This window comes from Ranitomeya imitator, chromosome 4 (assembly GCF_032444005.1).
Source record: "Ranitomeya imitator isolate aRanImi1 chromosome 4, aRanImi1.pri, whole genome shotgun sequence".
NCBI lineage: Eukaryota > Metazoa > Chordata > Amphibia > Anura > Dendrobatidae > Ranitomeya > Ranitomeya imitator.
The window spans coordinates 224,788,350-224,804,822 of NC_091285.1; positions in this window are offsets into that span (position 1 = coordinate 224,788,350).

The window sequence follows — 16,473 nt, forward strand, 5'->3', positions numbered from 1 at the left end:
TCGCCCAAACATTTCATTTGCAACACAGCCTGCTGACGCTTACCACTAGCTGTTCGATAATGGGACACCCCGTGTGCAACACTGGCAGCTGCGGATGGAGTGGTAGGGCGACTGCGCTCTGTGCACGAGCTTTCACTTCTGGAGGAGGAGGAGGAGTTGCGAACGCCGTATGCCAACTTTTTCCTGAGACTGTGGGATAGGCTGAACTGTCGCACTATGGCTGCCCCCTGTGGACCCTGCATCCTACACATTAACCCAGTGCGCCATGATGGACACGTAACGTCCCCGGCCATGCCCACTGGTCCATGCATCTGTTGTGAGGTGCACCTTTCCACTGACTGATTGCCTCAAGGCATGGACAATGCGGTCTTTGACATGCTGGTGGAGGGCTGGGATGGCTTTTCTCGCAAAGAAATGTTGACTGGGTAGGTCATAGCGTGGTATTGCGTGGGCCATCTGGTTTTTGAAAGCTTCGCTTTCAACCAAACGGTAGGGCATCATCTGTAATGAGATTAGTATAGCAATGTGGGCATTCAAATCCTGTGTACGCGGATGAGAGGATGAGTACTTTCTTTTCCTAACGAGAGTCTCTTGTAGGGTGAGCTGGACTGGAGAGCTGCATATGGCGGAACTAACGGTGGTGGTGGTGGTGGACATGGCGGATTGAGAGAGAGTTTGTTATGGTATTCTTGTTGTTGCCCAACATAGAGTCTTTCCTACCAATAACCTTGTGATTCCCTGACTGCTTTGGCCTTACGACGATACCTCCACATTTGCTGCTGGTGGTGTTCTAACCGGTGGGCTTACAGTGAGGGAAGCAATGTAGCATTGCTGACTACCTTCACTCCTAGCAGGTGAACCAATGGTACGGGACGTTTCGTAGTTAGTCCAGGCTTGCAAGTGCATGGTGGTTAAATGTCTAAGCATGCACGTTGTATTTAAATTTTGAAGATTCTTCTCTCTGCTAAAGGTCTTGGAGCATTTCTTACAGATAACATTTGACTGATCATTCTGATCTTGGTGAAAAAATTGCTACGCTACACTCTTCCTACTATCGAAAACCTTTTCAGGCATTGTGCTCTGTGCTACTTTCACCGAATGACCACGCTCTCCTAACACTGTTTTTGTTTTTCGCAAACATTTTTGGCCTGATACGGGCCTGCCAGATGACAGCTGTTGCAATGTAGATGGCTGATGCGGATCATCCTCCTCCGCTTCTGAGCTAGTGGCAGCAGCACCCTCTTCCCCCAATGGCTGCCAATCTGGGTCAACAACTGGGTCATCTATCACCTCCTCCTCAATGTCATGTGCACCTTCCTCAGTGTCACCGTGTAAGGTGCTATAGCGTTCAGGACAGGGCACCATAGTCTCATCAGGGTCATGATATAGAAGGGTTAATAGTTTGCCTTTCAGTGCCTTTTGCCTTTAATTGTTAGAATTACTAGAATCTGTTGACGCAGTAGTCTGATGGCCTCCTTTCAAGGAGACCATACTTCTTATCAATATATGTTCTTAATAGTCAGTCACAACATGTTCTGGGTTATGGTAAATAAAGTATGACCCTGGGTGATGGTGGGGGCTACATGACTTACATTGAAATGCATTTGTTGTAAATGGTATAAAATATTGCCTCTTGCTGCATTACATCAGATAAAAGTGACTCGCTCACAGGATACAGTGGGGCAAAAAAGTATTTAGTCAGTCAGCAATAGTGCAAGTTCCACCACTTAAAAAGATGAGAGGCGTCTGTAATTTACATCATAGGTAGACCTCAACTATGGGAGACAAACTGAGAAAAAAAAATCCAGAAAATCACATTGTCTGTTTTTTTAACATTTTATTTGCAGACGCCTCTCATCTTTTTAAGTGGTGGAACTTGCACTATTGCTGACTGACTAAATACTTTTTTTCCCCACTGTATGTGTGAGGTGTCTTTTTGTCTCCAAGCGCGCTTGTAAAATGACGGGCATAACTCCACAATTTGGTCTCACTGGTGATCTGTCAGCTGACATTGGTCAGAACGAAAACAGCTATGACAGTTTTGGCGCCCAACGTGGGGCCGTGTAACCAGCACTATTCGGAATCCGTATGTGGGAGCTCCTGGGAGATTGGACATGCAAAACACCAGCTGCAGCAAGGTGAGAAATATTATTCTTACAAATCTGTTTTGCACTTACAATCTCTCATCTGGATCTCTCCATACCTCTGGGTAAAAGGCTGCCAACACGGTTCAAAGAATTCACATCACCAGTGAGTTTTGTGTTTTGTCTATGTCCGTATGAGATTTGAATAATTGTGATAATTGTTATCTGTATTTTCTGTCAATATCCTAATTGGTTGTGTATTTGTTTAGTGTGTGTAATACAGAGCTGGGATAGACTCTGTGCAGTGTTGTTATTTTGGTCATTTTGGATTGGCAGTACTGTATATGAAGCTGTATTTTGTATTAGGGCCGTGGTTTTTGTTATTTGGCCTTAAAGTGCTTTCAGAGTGTCAGTGAACACTGCTGCAGTTTTTGTTATATAGAGTTGTGTTAATTCCAAAGTGCAAAATAGGCAGGCTGTGTGAACCTTGTATGTATGTATGTCTGGAGTGATTGAGATAAGGGATTTTCTTCTTGTAAAAATCAACTGAAAAGTGAAAGGAAAAGAAACAACAATCCCTGATTGAGCATGTATGTATGAGTGATCACATAAGTCTCATTACTTATCTAACTGTTGTTAATTGTCCAGGATGAATGAGTTGTGGATATTTTAATGTATATTTAATTTACATCTGAGATTCAGTGAAACCCTTGTTATATGTGGTTTGACATTGGATAGGTTTCTATATGTGTTTTGGCCAAACGCGGTCATAATCAGCTTATTCAAGTTGTGCAGTGATCTGCCTGTATAGAGAAACTGTTTTTAATTCCGAGAGGATGAATGGTTTGTAGAGATTAAGTCTGAAAACTGCTGCATTCTGTTTCTGTGTGTGAGACAAGCTCTTATCTGTGTTTATACCTGATGGGAGGAGGGAAGCAAATCGCTGCGCGAATTGTTTGTTATTTCTCCTTTCTGTGCTGCGGGCCAGAGGAAGGGGGGCCATGCAGCTGCGCTGAAGAATATGGAGCTGCGCATATTCTGTCCTTGGTTCAGTACGCGCTGAGAGATTTGTGTTTAAAGCAATAGTACTGTATGTATTGAAGTAGAAAGAAATATGGTAAGTTCAAGTTGGATTTTGAAAGTGAAAGAATTGTGCCTATTTTAGAGGAAACTTGTAAGTGATTGAAAGATTGGTAAAAGATTCACCTGCTTCAAGTTGAGTGATTGATATATAGCAAATTGAGGATCAACTGAGGAGGTAGCCAACTGCATGGCTGATGTAGTAGGTGGTGTAACCTGCTACAGTCAGCCTACGGCAAATAGGTGGTGTAACCTAGCCGTTCCATGGAGCTGTGCTAGCCAGCTGATCTACCAGGTGGTAGGTGGTTTAACCTGCCCGCTAGAATCCTTTAGGTCTACCGGGTGGTAGGTGGTTTAACCTGCCCGCTAAACCTTGACACTCGCTCTGACTGGTTTAAGGCAAGGCACACTAAAAAGGGCATTTTTAGAGCTGAGTTGTCTGAGTGGATAAGTTGAAGCCATGGGCAACTTATTCTGTGTGCAGTCAGGGCCCCCAATGGGATCCAAAAACCGCTGTACAGATTGGAAAAAGGAAGCAGTGAAAGATGTGAGATCAATATTGAAACAGGCAAAAATGCCAGTGAGTGGATGGATGTTTGGATGTTCAAAAAGGCACAGACAAAGGAGGAAAATAGCATGTGAATAAATGGCGTCTGAGAGAGTGCAGCAGGATGGAAGTAAGGTGTATTATGAATGTTTTGATGCTCAAAAGTCCGACTATGACCGACACATTACTGCTACGGTCATACCTTTGTATAACCAGAAACCAAGACAAGACAGATGGACTTGTAAACATTGCGGTCAGAAAAACCCAGACTGGAGAAATACTTGTACGATCTGTGCTGCAACCCAACCTAAGTTAATTACACTGAATCCTGTCCAGACAAGATCACATGTAGTGACATAAGAAGCTGACACAGGATTGTGGTTAGTGGGTAGTGGGGACATTAACTTTTGGGAGTAAGCTGACAGTAATCCTTTTGGGAAGGAGCTGTAGACCAGCATGTCATGTCACCCCCAACCGGTCATCTAGTCACCCCCACCACCAGAGAACCAACCACGTCAGGTAGTGTAAGACAGATACAGGAGTATTATCCCTGGAAGCCCTCTGACTAGCTAACTACACTAAAATAATTAGCTGCCCCTGAGAACAAACCTTTCCCATTTTACAGACAAAGACAATATGATGGACGTATAACTGCACCTGAGCAGACCTAGAGAGTTGGTGAGCACCAAAGCAGGTGACGTACTAGGATGCAAATTAAGACTTTTACAGATGTGGCAAAAAGAGAGAGTGTAGAGATGTACTCTAGACGGTTACAGCTGAAATGGGCAGACATGGGGTAAAGTCCAGTAAACCCACTCGATGTTAAAATATTGGTAAATACATTCATTGACGGTATGACAAAAGGCTTACGAGACGCAGTACAGACAGCCAGACCTAAATGGAGAAATGTAGATCCAAAGACCTCCTGAAGGTTGCTCAGGAGTTGAAGAAACTAGGACAATAAGACGATGTGTCATGTATGCTGGAGCACAAGGAAAACAGTAGAGACATAGTAAGGGACCTAAGGACTTAGAAACAGTGAAGTGCTGGAATTGTGGAGAAAATGGACACTCAGACCAATCTTCCACCTCCTTCACCTTCAGACTAGGAACCTGACAACCCAGTGACAAATGTGTGCCCTGTTCTTGTCCCCTCCGGACCTGGTCCTGCCTTGATGACCACCATACCAATGCTGGGAGGGAAATAGACAGAATTCTTGACCGACACTGGGGCAGCTGGGACTAGTACACAAAGACTTGATACTGCCAGACATGATTACTGACGAGACTGTGGAATACGTGAGGGTAGGGGGACAAGCGACTGAAGCCCCTATGACTAAACAAGAAAAGACTAGAATCACGAGACAGCCAAGAGGTGCTTAGAAACTTATTGTTAGTGACAATACCCCTATGAATTTGCTGGGAGCAGAGTTGAGTGCTGTCTAGGCACTATACAGTACTCTCCTGAGGGTATTACAGTCACAAGTCCCCTTTTCATATAAACACTTGTGGCAGAGGGACGCCAGGGTCTTCCACGTGTACATTATACCACAGATAAATCATGCCCTATTATAGTTACACTTAATTCCATTAATTTAGAAGTTTAGTAGTTTCCTTACACAAGATGGTATAGTTACCGTGGTGTATTTCTAGGTTGTCTTCATATGATATATAGTTTTTTAGCCATTCATTATATTGGCTCAAACCATAGTCACTGTTTATTTGTCTTTTCCACTTCCTATACCTTATCGCAAGCAACTGGTATTGATATTTGGCATTTTTCAAATCCCTTCTTTTTGTATTTGGAACTGTTAGTTATGGATTTATATAGGGCTGCTACTTTCTTAGAATAAGCTTGTGCTTTGCTGTGGCCTATGGCATTGTGCTCCCCCGTTTTATGACTCAGTATCTTTCGTAATTATATATATAATTTTCTTTTGGTAACATTTTGTGAATCAAATTTAATTTTTTTAAGGGGTACTCTACCCAATCAAATACGGGTATAAATATTTGGACATTAATGTGTGACTTATATAAACACTTGTGTAATATTGCAGAAATGGTGTATATGGCAAGAGTAGTGAAAGTAACACCAGACACCAGAATGTCTGAGGACAGGGAAAAGAGTCAGGTACCAGACACTGTTTGGGCAAGGGGAAAATCTGATATGGGTCGGCTGCCCATTCCCCCTGTCATGATAAATCAAGAGAAGGAATCACTCCTCTTTGGTTAAGGCAATACCCCTTAAGTCTAGTCAAATCAATGGCCCTGTGCAGGGATATTAAAGAGTATGTTAAGGCAGGGGTTCTAGTGCAGAGATATTTCCCCTGCAACACCCCTTTGTATCCCAGTAAGAAAAAAAGGACCCAAGGGTTCCCCTAGTGCTTACAGAATAGTTCATGACTTAAGGGCTATTAATGAGGTTACAGAGAGTATGACCTTAATTGTCCCTAACCCACACACCTTACTGTCACAAATCCCAGCGACATCAAAATGTTTCACAGTTATTGATTTGGCAAATGCATTCTTCTCTATACCACTGCACTCTGACTGTCAGTATCTTTTGTCTTTCACTCACGAAGGTAAGCAATACTGTTGGACGGTCCTCCCACAAAGGGGGAAAGAACTCCACAACCATCTATTCAACAGCGATGGCAGGGATTCTTGAGCAGTGGCAACCACCTCATCCACAGATTGTACTACTACAGTACGTGGATGACATCTTGCTCTGCTGCCCGGACCAGACGTCCTGCAAGGAAGCTACAGTTTCCTTGCTGTGTTTTTTTGGCAGAAAAGGGTTGCTGAGTCCCACGTGATTGCAAACAAAAGGTGACATTTTTAGGACATTGTATTGCTGAAGGTACAAGACACCTGACTGAAGACAGAAAACAGGCAATACAAATCTCCCTTTACCCAGGTCACACCAGCATCTACGCACTTTTCTAGGTTTGGTGACCTACTGTAGGCCTTGGATAAGGTCTGCTTCACAAATTATGCAACCACTCTATGACTGTTTGCCATCAGACCCCTACAATCTCACTCAAGATGCAATTGATTCCTTCCACTCTCTCAAGCTGCTCATTGTGTCAGCCCCGGCCTTAGGCATTCCAAACTATGATCAGCCATTTTTCTTATTTTGCACAGAGCAGGGTGGACATGCTACCGCAGTACTGACACTACAACATGGAAAGAAACAGAGACCGATAGCTTACTACTTAGCACAATTAGACCCCGTGATTAGAGGGTCTTCTACATGTGTATGTGCTGTAAGAGCTGCTGTATTACTGAAAGGCATGTGAAATCACAATGACTTTTTCTTTTTGACAATTTGTTCCCCACGTGACATTAATGCCATACTCGTACAAGTTCAACCAAAACAAATTGTCAATGGATAGACAGATCAGACTTGAATGTGCTCTAATACTAATTCCTGAAAATGTCACCCTCAAAAGACATAATGTTCTGAATCCAGCCACTCATTTGCCTGTGGATTCAGAAAAGGGGGAATTGGTGACAGCATTGGCAGGTGGGAAAGAGAACATGACATGACGTTGACATGACGCACGAACATGACTGCATAGGAACTGATGAGTCAAAAAAACCTGTTCCTAATGCATATTTTGAGGTTTTTTATTTTTGTAGATGGCTCCAGATACCATCAGAATGGGCGACTCTACATTTGATATGCAGTAGTATCCTCACATGAGGTAATCCGAGCTGAACCACTCCCTCCTCACATGTCGGTGCAGGAGGCAGAGTTGAAGGCACTCACTGAGGCGTGTAGAGCTGCTGCAGGTAAAGTCGCTAACAGTTACACAGATTCAAATTGTGCATGGGGAATATCCCATGATTATTGCCCTATCTGGAGAAGCAGAGCGTTTCTTACATCAGCCGGTAAGCCCATTAAAAATGCAGAGCTGGTGAAACAATTAGTGGAGGCATTGACGTTATCAGTCCAGGATGGCAAGGTAAAAGCACACACGGACGGTGACTCTGTGGAGGTAGAGGGCAACAAAAGGGCGGACGAGGCTGCTAAAGTAGCAGCAAGGCTGCCTAGGGAGCAGAGGACGGTGGCGGAGAGTCAGAGTATTCCAGCCACACTGATCCTAGTTGTCCTGAAATCCCTCCAGCTGCCCAAACAGAGAAGGAACACTGGGAGAGAATGGGAGCTGAGCTGAACTCAGAAAGAGTATGGGAGAATAAGGATAAATCGTATATACCAAGATCCCTGCTCCCAATCATGGCGCAAGCAACACAAGATGCCTTCTGGATCGCTCCTGGTTTCAGTTACGCAGCCGCAAAGCTCGTACAATCATGCCTCATCTGTGCACAGCGCAACCCAGGAAAAACAGTAAAAATCCCTAAGAAAGCGACACCCAGGCCTCTCTACCCGTTTCAGAGACTGCAGACTGGCTACATACAGCTACCCAAGGTAGGAGTGTGTGGAAAATGTCCTAGTATGTGTAGATCTCTTCTCTGGTTGGCTGGAAGCCTATTTGGTAAAATGTGCAAATACTAAAGCGACTGCAGACAAACTGATGAAAGAAATGATCTGCAGGTATGGTGTCCTAAAAACCATAGAAAGTGATAGGGGTACACACTTCACGGGAGAAATAATGAAGGAAGTCATGCAGGTCCTGGGAGTACAGCAAGCATATCATGCACCATATAGACCACAAAGTAGTGGGAAAGTGGAGAGACTAAACGGAACACTTAAATTGAAAAATCAAAGGCCATGGCAGACACAGGAAAGAGCGGGGTAGAGTGCTTGTCTCTTGCACTCATGTCAGTCAGACACACTTCAAATAGAAAGACAGGCTTGTGTCCTTTTGAAGTCCTGTTTAGTAGTTTGCCTGTACTTCCCACAGGTGCTACAAATGCAACACGGTGCTATGACAGCCCATGTCCAGGCCTTACAGAAAAGCCTTAATGTGGTGCATAAACATGTGTTTTCATCCATTCCAGATACTAATGCCAGTGCAGACGTACATCAGCTGAATCCAGGTGATTGGGTGGTCATACACAGACACGTGAGAAGGAGCCTAGACCCATGGTTTGACGGCCCGTTTTAAAGTCCAGCTGACCACATTCACCTCAGGGAAACTTGAGGGAAAGCCCACCTGGATCCATGCCAGTCACTGCAAAAAGATCTTTTCACCAGCAGAATGACTGTTGTCCTAATCACCGTGCTGGCAGTGGTAGGATGTTTGCACCTTACAGAGACACTGGATAAACAAACTTATTCAACATCTTGCTTTTCTTATAAAAGATGTGGAAGGACAAAAACTGCTGGACTGTTGGATCTGCAAACACAGCCCAGCATCTGCAAGGACTATGCTGTACTTAGACTTACCCCTGGAGCCAAGGAAGGTATTAACACCACCCCACATATACAGTGAGACTTGGACTCAGATTTTCTTGGTTCCTTAAGGCTCTTAATGAGACTAATACAATATAGAGACTCCTTTTTAAATCCAACCAATTGGCTTAGCTGCCTAGCGGGATGGATTATTTTTGGTGTTTTACAGACTTGTATGCAAATTTTGTTGCTTCGCTTATTGTTTTATGTAGCCGTAAAAGCGCTAATATATATATATTACCTAAGCTATGGAATAATGTAGGTGTAGAAAAAAATCGAAGGCTGAACCTTCTGTAGTGTATCATAGGCCCCGTGTAGCCACTGCTGACGGGGGAGGTGAGTGTCCACACTGAGGGTGGATGGGCGAAGCAGGTAGGAAGTCCCCTTGTGGGTACTATACCCATGAGACAGTAGCTCCTTTGTGGACATCAGCTGACCCCGTAGCATAGGTTATACCATTTACAAAAGGGGGAAATTGATATAGAAGGGTTAATAGTTTGCCTTTAAGTGCCTTTTGCCTTTAATTGTTAGAATTACTAGAATCTGTTGACGCAGTAGTCTGATGGCCTCCTTTCAAGGAGACCATACTTCTTATCAATGTATGTTCTTAATAGTCAGTCACAACATGTTCTGGGTTATGGTAAATAAAGCATGACCCTGGGTGATGGTGGGGGCTACATGACTTACATTGAAATGCATTTGTTGTAAATGGTATAAAATATTGCCTCTTGCTGCATTACATCAGATAAAAGTGACTTGCTCACAGGATATGTGTGAGGTGTCTTTTTGTCTCCAAGCGCGCTTGTAAAATGACGGGCGTAACTCCACAATTTGGTCTCACTGGTGATCTGTCAGCTGACATTGGTCAGAACGAAAACAGCTATGACAGTCACATTCTGGCTCAGTAAACTGCGAGGGCAATGTAGTGATCACAGTCAATGAAACAGCATCACAATCTAGCTGTGGCTGTGCGTCAGTGCACTCCATGTCCTATTCTTCTTGTAATTGGCAGTGTACAATTTCCCTTTCGAACCCAGGCACGGTATGTGTAAAGAGCTTCATGGAGTAACCTGTAGTGTCGCCTGCTGCATCCTTCACTTTTGGTTTGGGTGAAGGACACAAGGAAACGTCTTTTTCCTGACCGGGAGCATCCACTGATGACTGGCTGCTCTTACATTTAGACCTTTGGGAAGAGGAGGCGAAAGAGCTAGAGTGTGAGTCAGCAAGGAAAGACAACACTTTTTCCTGCTTCTCCGGCTTTAAAAGCTGTTTTCCTACTCCCAGGTAAGGGAGCCTTCGAGGCCTTGTGTAGCCAGACGATGATGCAGGCTGAACACCTCCAGCCTTAGGTGCTACTGTGCTTTTGCCACTACCATGAGATGCAACACCACCAGCACCATCAGTACCAGCTGGCAACCCCCGCCCACGGCCTCTTCCACCAGACTTCCTCATTTTTTGGGGGGAGACACTGAACCACAACTCATATTACACCGTCGTAATATGAGGGGCCCTGTGCCAGTACCGCCGCCCACGAGAGAGTGTTCCCCCCCCCAGATTGAACTGTGCTTTACCACTTGCAATACTACCTCTCCTAGCTCCACCGCTGTGTAGTCTGTGCGGGTAAAACCTGAAATGGCACTGCCAATATGAATTATTTGAAATAATAGATGATAGTTAAAATATACAGGGGCCCTGGACTCCATTTAATACTTTGCGCCTACTACCACTGTCTTTATTATTTGGGCGTAATAACGGTGTCTGCCACTGCATCTTTTTTTTCCTTCACTGAACAAAGCTGAACTTCAACTGTTGTCCCGTTTCAAATATTAAACTGCATTTGCCCTACTTGTTGGGTTGGGGCCTACTAACGGTGTCTGCCGCTCCTTGGTGTTCTCCTGGTTTATTTTTCTTGCGCTTCAATCTTCAGGCTTTTGTTTAAATATTTTTTATATTAAACTGCATTTGGCCTACTTGTTGGGTTGGGCCTAGTAACATTGTCTGCTGCCGCCTCTTGTTTTCCTCTACTAAACAAAGCTGAGCTTGAAGCTTCAGGCTTTCGGCCTGTAACAACAATATGAAACTACATTTGGCCTAGTTCTTGGTTTGGGCCTAGTAACATTGTCTGCTGCTGCCTCTTGTTTTCCTCTACAACACAAAGCTGAGCTTCAATCTTCAGGCTTTCGGCCTATATTTAGAATATGAAACTGCATTTGGCCTACTTGTTTGGTTGGGCCTACTAACGGTGTCTGCCGCTGATTGTTGTTCTCCTCCACTGAACAAACCAATGCCGCCTGTTTACTCCTGTTACCAATTTTTAACAGCTTTTAGCCTACTTTTTTATTTTGGGCCTATATCTGTGTTTCCTCCTCATTCCTGCCCATTGCCCAGCCACTGCTAGATGAGTCTGCTGGTACATTGACACAGACCACTACATTCCCCTTGCACTCTACACAGCCTGAATCTGACCCTGCTGAAACTCAGGTTCCCCTTCCCGCATACTATACCACCTTACATGGGGACAAAGAGGAAGGTGCAGATGAAAGTGCAGGTTCCTTCAACAGGTGGGGGGGCATACTCATTGGCGACATCACTGGCACAGGGCCCCTCATAGTACGCAAAAGTGTCTCTGCCGGTGGGAGGCGCCCCCGCAGTCAATCACAACGCCGTACTTTGAGGGGCCCTGTGCCAGTGGCAATGCGAACGAGTGTGCCCCCCTGCTTGCTCAGGATCACAGCACTTGCAAAGTAGAAATACTTACCTCTCCCTGCTCCACCGCCGTGACGTATTCCACATTTCCTGGGCCCAAGAAAAAATTGAGCCAGCCCTCCCCCCCCCACAACTTTAACCAAATGACCCCCAATTTTCAATACCTAACTATTATTATAAGGTTAATTAAGATTGACAAGCTTAAGTAACAAGAATTGATGTTTTTGACATTAAAATGGGCTCTGTAGGTGTTTTTCTGTCCTCCACTCACTGCCGACTTTTATTCCCCATTGACTTGCATTGGGTTTCGTGTTTCAGTCGGCCCCCCGACTTTTCACAATGATCGGCCGATTTCACCCGACCCGACTTTTGACAAAGTCGGGTTTCGCGAAACCCGACTCGATCCTGAAAAAGTAAAAGTCGCTCAACCCTAAATACTACTATGTATGCATACCACAAACAGACAATAACATACAGATAAAGTGCCAAGTGCAACAAAAACAATAAATGTCAATAATATATATATATATATATATATATATATATAAAGCTCAATGTGTGTGTGTATGTATGTATGTATATATACTGTATATGTGTGTATGTCCGGGATTGGCATCTGCACCGTCGCAGCTACAGCCACAAAATTTTGCCCAGTCATACGTCTGGACCCCGAGAGCATCATAGGCTATGTTGTGAGGCGAAATTTTAACCCCGCGCATTCCAATTCACCAAACAATTTTGCCCCTATCTACATAATGGGGAAAAGGTGAAAGGAAAAGTGTTGGAGGCGTCGCAGCTACAGCCACAAAAGTTTGCACAATCACACGTCCGGACCCTGACCTGAGAGCGTCATAGGCTATGTTGTGAGGTGAAATTTTAACCCCGCACTTTCCAATTCACCAAACAATTTTGCTCTTATCTACATAATGGGGAAAAAGTGGGCTCAAGAAAAAATTGAGCCAGCCCTCCCCCCCCCCACAACTTTAACCAAATGACCCCCAATTTTCAATACCTAACTATTATTATAAGGTTAATTAAGATTGACAAGCTTAAGTAACAAGAATTGATGTTTTTGACATTAAAATGGGCTCTGTAGGTGTTTTTCTGTCCTCCACTCACTGCCGACTTTTATTCCCCATTGACTTGCATTGGGTTTCGTGTTTCAGTCGGCCCCCCGACTTTTCACAATGATCGGCCGATTTCACCCGACTTGACTTTTGACAAAGTCGGGTTTCGCGAAACCCAACTCGATCCTGAAAAAGTAAAAGTCACTCAACCCTAAATACTACTATGTATGCATACCACAAACAGTCAATAACATACAGATAAAGTGCCAAGTGAAACAAAAACAATAAATGTCAATAATATATATATATATATATATACATATGTATATATATATATATGTATATATATATATATATATATATATATATATATATATATATAAAGCTCAATGTGTGTGTGTATGTATGTATGTATGTATGTATATATGTGTGTATGTCCGGGATTGGCATCTGCACCGTCGCAGCTACAGCCACAAAATTTTGCCCAGTCATACGTCTGGACCCCGAGAGCATCATAGGCTATGTTGTGAGGTGAAATTTTAACCCCGCGCATTCCAATTCACCAAACAATTTTGCCCCTATCTACATAATGGGGAAAAGGTGAAAGGAAAAGTGTTGGAGGCGTCACAGCTACAGCCACAAAAGTTTGCACAATCACACGTCTGGACCCTGAGAGCGTCATAGGCTATGTTGTGAGGTGAAATTTTAACCCCGCACTTTCCAATTCACCAAACAATTTTGCCCCTATCTACATAATGGGGAAAAAGTGAAAGGAAAAGTGTTGGAGGCAAATTGAAAGCTGCCAGATGTGAACAAGGGGGACTTAAAGAGTGAGAGCGATGGCGTCAAAGAGTATATACCGTACAGTTGCTAAGGTGGGGCCTCGACATGGGATACTCACCACACACTGGGATATGAACACACACACAAAAGGCGCCACAAACTACTACGTGCTTGAACACATATACCACCCTCAGCACACATTTCACCACACATGCACCAACCTCGCCACATAAAAGTCGAAACACAAAAGTCGCCGCTCAAAACTCGCCATGCGCAAAACTCACCACATGCAAAACTAGGCTCACGCAAAACTCGCCACACGTGCAAAACTCACCTCACGGAAAACTCGCCACACGCAAAACTTGCACACGTGGAAAAATTGCCACATGCACAAAAGTTGCAACACATGCAAAAGTTGCCTCACACAAAACTTGCACATACTCAAAACGCACCACACATAAAACTCGCCACGTGCAAAATTCGCCATGCACAAAACTTGCTGCACACAACTTGCTAGACTAACCTGTCACATGCAACTCGACACACAAAAAGCTGCTACACGCACGTCGCCACACAAAACTCATCTCACAAAAGTCGCTACATGCATGTCGCCACATGCAACTCAACACACACAACTTGACACATGAAACTGGCCCTAAAACACACACAAGTCTGGTATTATCCTTCAAAAATAAAAATCTGATTAATAAGCAGACAAACTGCAAGAGCAACAAATGTACCATATAGGAAATACGGCAGCTGTCAGTCACATGACCTGTCTATTGTGTATGTGTGAGCTAATATATACTGCCAGGGGGGAGGGCTTCCTGTTGGCTGGGGATTTATTAGGCTACCAATTTAGCTTACAAATACTGAGGTAAAAATACTGACCAAATAACGTGTAAACGTGGTCTAATTCAGGAGGAGATGACATACAGATGTATACTATATACAGGGGAGATGACAAACAGATATATACTATACACAGGAGAGATGACACACAGGTATGTACTATATACAAGAGGAGATGACACACAGGTATACACTATATATAGGAGGAGATGACACACAGGTATATACTATATACAGGAGCAGATGACACAGGTATATACTATATACAGGAGCAGATGACACACAGATATATACTATATACAGGAGGAGATGACTTACAGGTATATACTATATACAGGAGGAGATAACACACGTATATACTATATACAGGAGGAGATGACATACAGGTATATACTATATACAGGAGGAGATGACACACAGGTATATACTATATACAGGAGGAGATGACACACAGGTATATACTATATACAGGAGGAGATAGCACACACATATATACTATATACAGGGGAGATGACACACAGGTATATACCATATACAGGACGAGATGACATACAGGTATATACTATATACAGGAGGACATGACACACAGGTATATACTATATACAGGAGGAGATGACATACAGGTATATACTATATACAGGAGGAGATGACTTACAGGTATATATTATTTACAGGGGAGATGACATACAGGTACATACTATATACAGGTATACAAGGGCGATGACACACAGGTATATACAGTGGAGATGACACACAGGTATATACTATATACAGGAGGAGATGACATACAGGTATATACTATATACTGGAGGAGATGAAACACAGGTATATACTATATACAGGAGCAGATGATACACAGCAGTATGTACTGCTACATACTTAGGCAGTTAACTGGTTCATGCAGCTTTACATGAACACCCGAGCCTTACACTAGGGCCGGTCCGAATAACGAAAGCAATTGTTATCATCCACCTCTCGTGTCTCCCCTTTTCCTCATAGTTTGTAAGCTTGCGAGCAGGGCCCTCATTCCTCCTGGTATCTGTTTTGAACTGTATTTCTGTTATGCTGTAATGTCTATTGTCTGTACAAGTCCCCTCTATAATTTGTAAAGCGCTGCGGAATATGTTGGCGCTATATAAATAAAAATTATTATTATTATTATTATTATTATATACAGGAGGAGATGACATACAGGTATATACTATATAAAAGAGAGGATGACAAATAGGTATATAGAGGAGATGACATACAGCAGGTATATAATATATAAAGGGGAGATGACATACAGGTATATACTATATACAGGAGATGACATACAGGTATATACTATATATAGGAGGAGATGACATACAGGTATATAGTATATACAGAAGAGATGACATACAGGTATATAATATATACAGGAGGAGATGACACATGGGTATATACAATATACAAGAGGAGATGACATACAGCAGGTATCTACTATTTACAGGGGAGATGACATACAGGTACGTATATACTATATACAAGACAAGACATACAGGTGTATACTATATATAAGGGAGATGACAAACATGTATTTACTGAAGTGAAAATGAGGGGTGTTAGGTGAAAATGAAAAGGTGTGAGTGCAAAATGAGAGGAGTGAGGGAAAATAGTGGAGTGATTGGAAAATGACAGATGTGAGGTCAAAATGACAAGTGTTAGGGGGGAGTGAGGGGGAAAATAAGAGGAGTGAGGAGGGAAAATGAGAGGTGTAAGGGAGAAAATGAGAGGCATGATGGGAAAATAAGAGACGTGAGGTGCTATAACTAACCACAGATATTTACTATGCCCAGCCAACGCCGGGCTCTTCAGCTAGTAAATATATATATATATATATATATATATATATTAATGAAATACATTATAACTAGTGTTGAGCGATACCGTCCGATACTTGAAAGTATCGGTATCGGATAGTATCGGCCGATACCCGAAAAATATCGGATATCGCCGATACCGATATCCGATA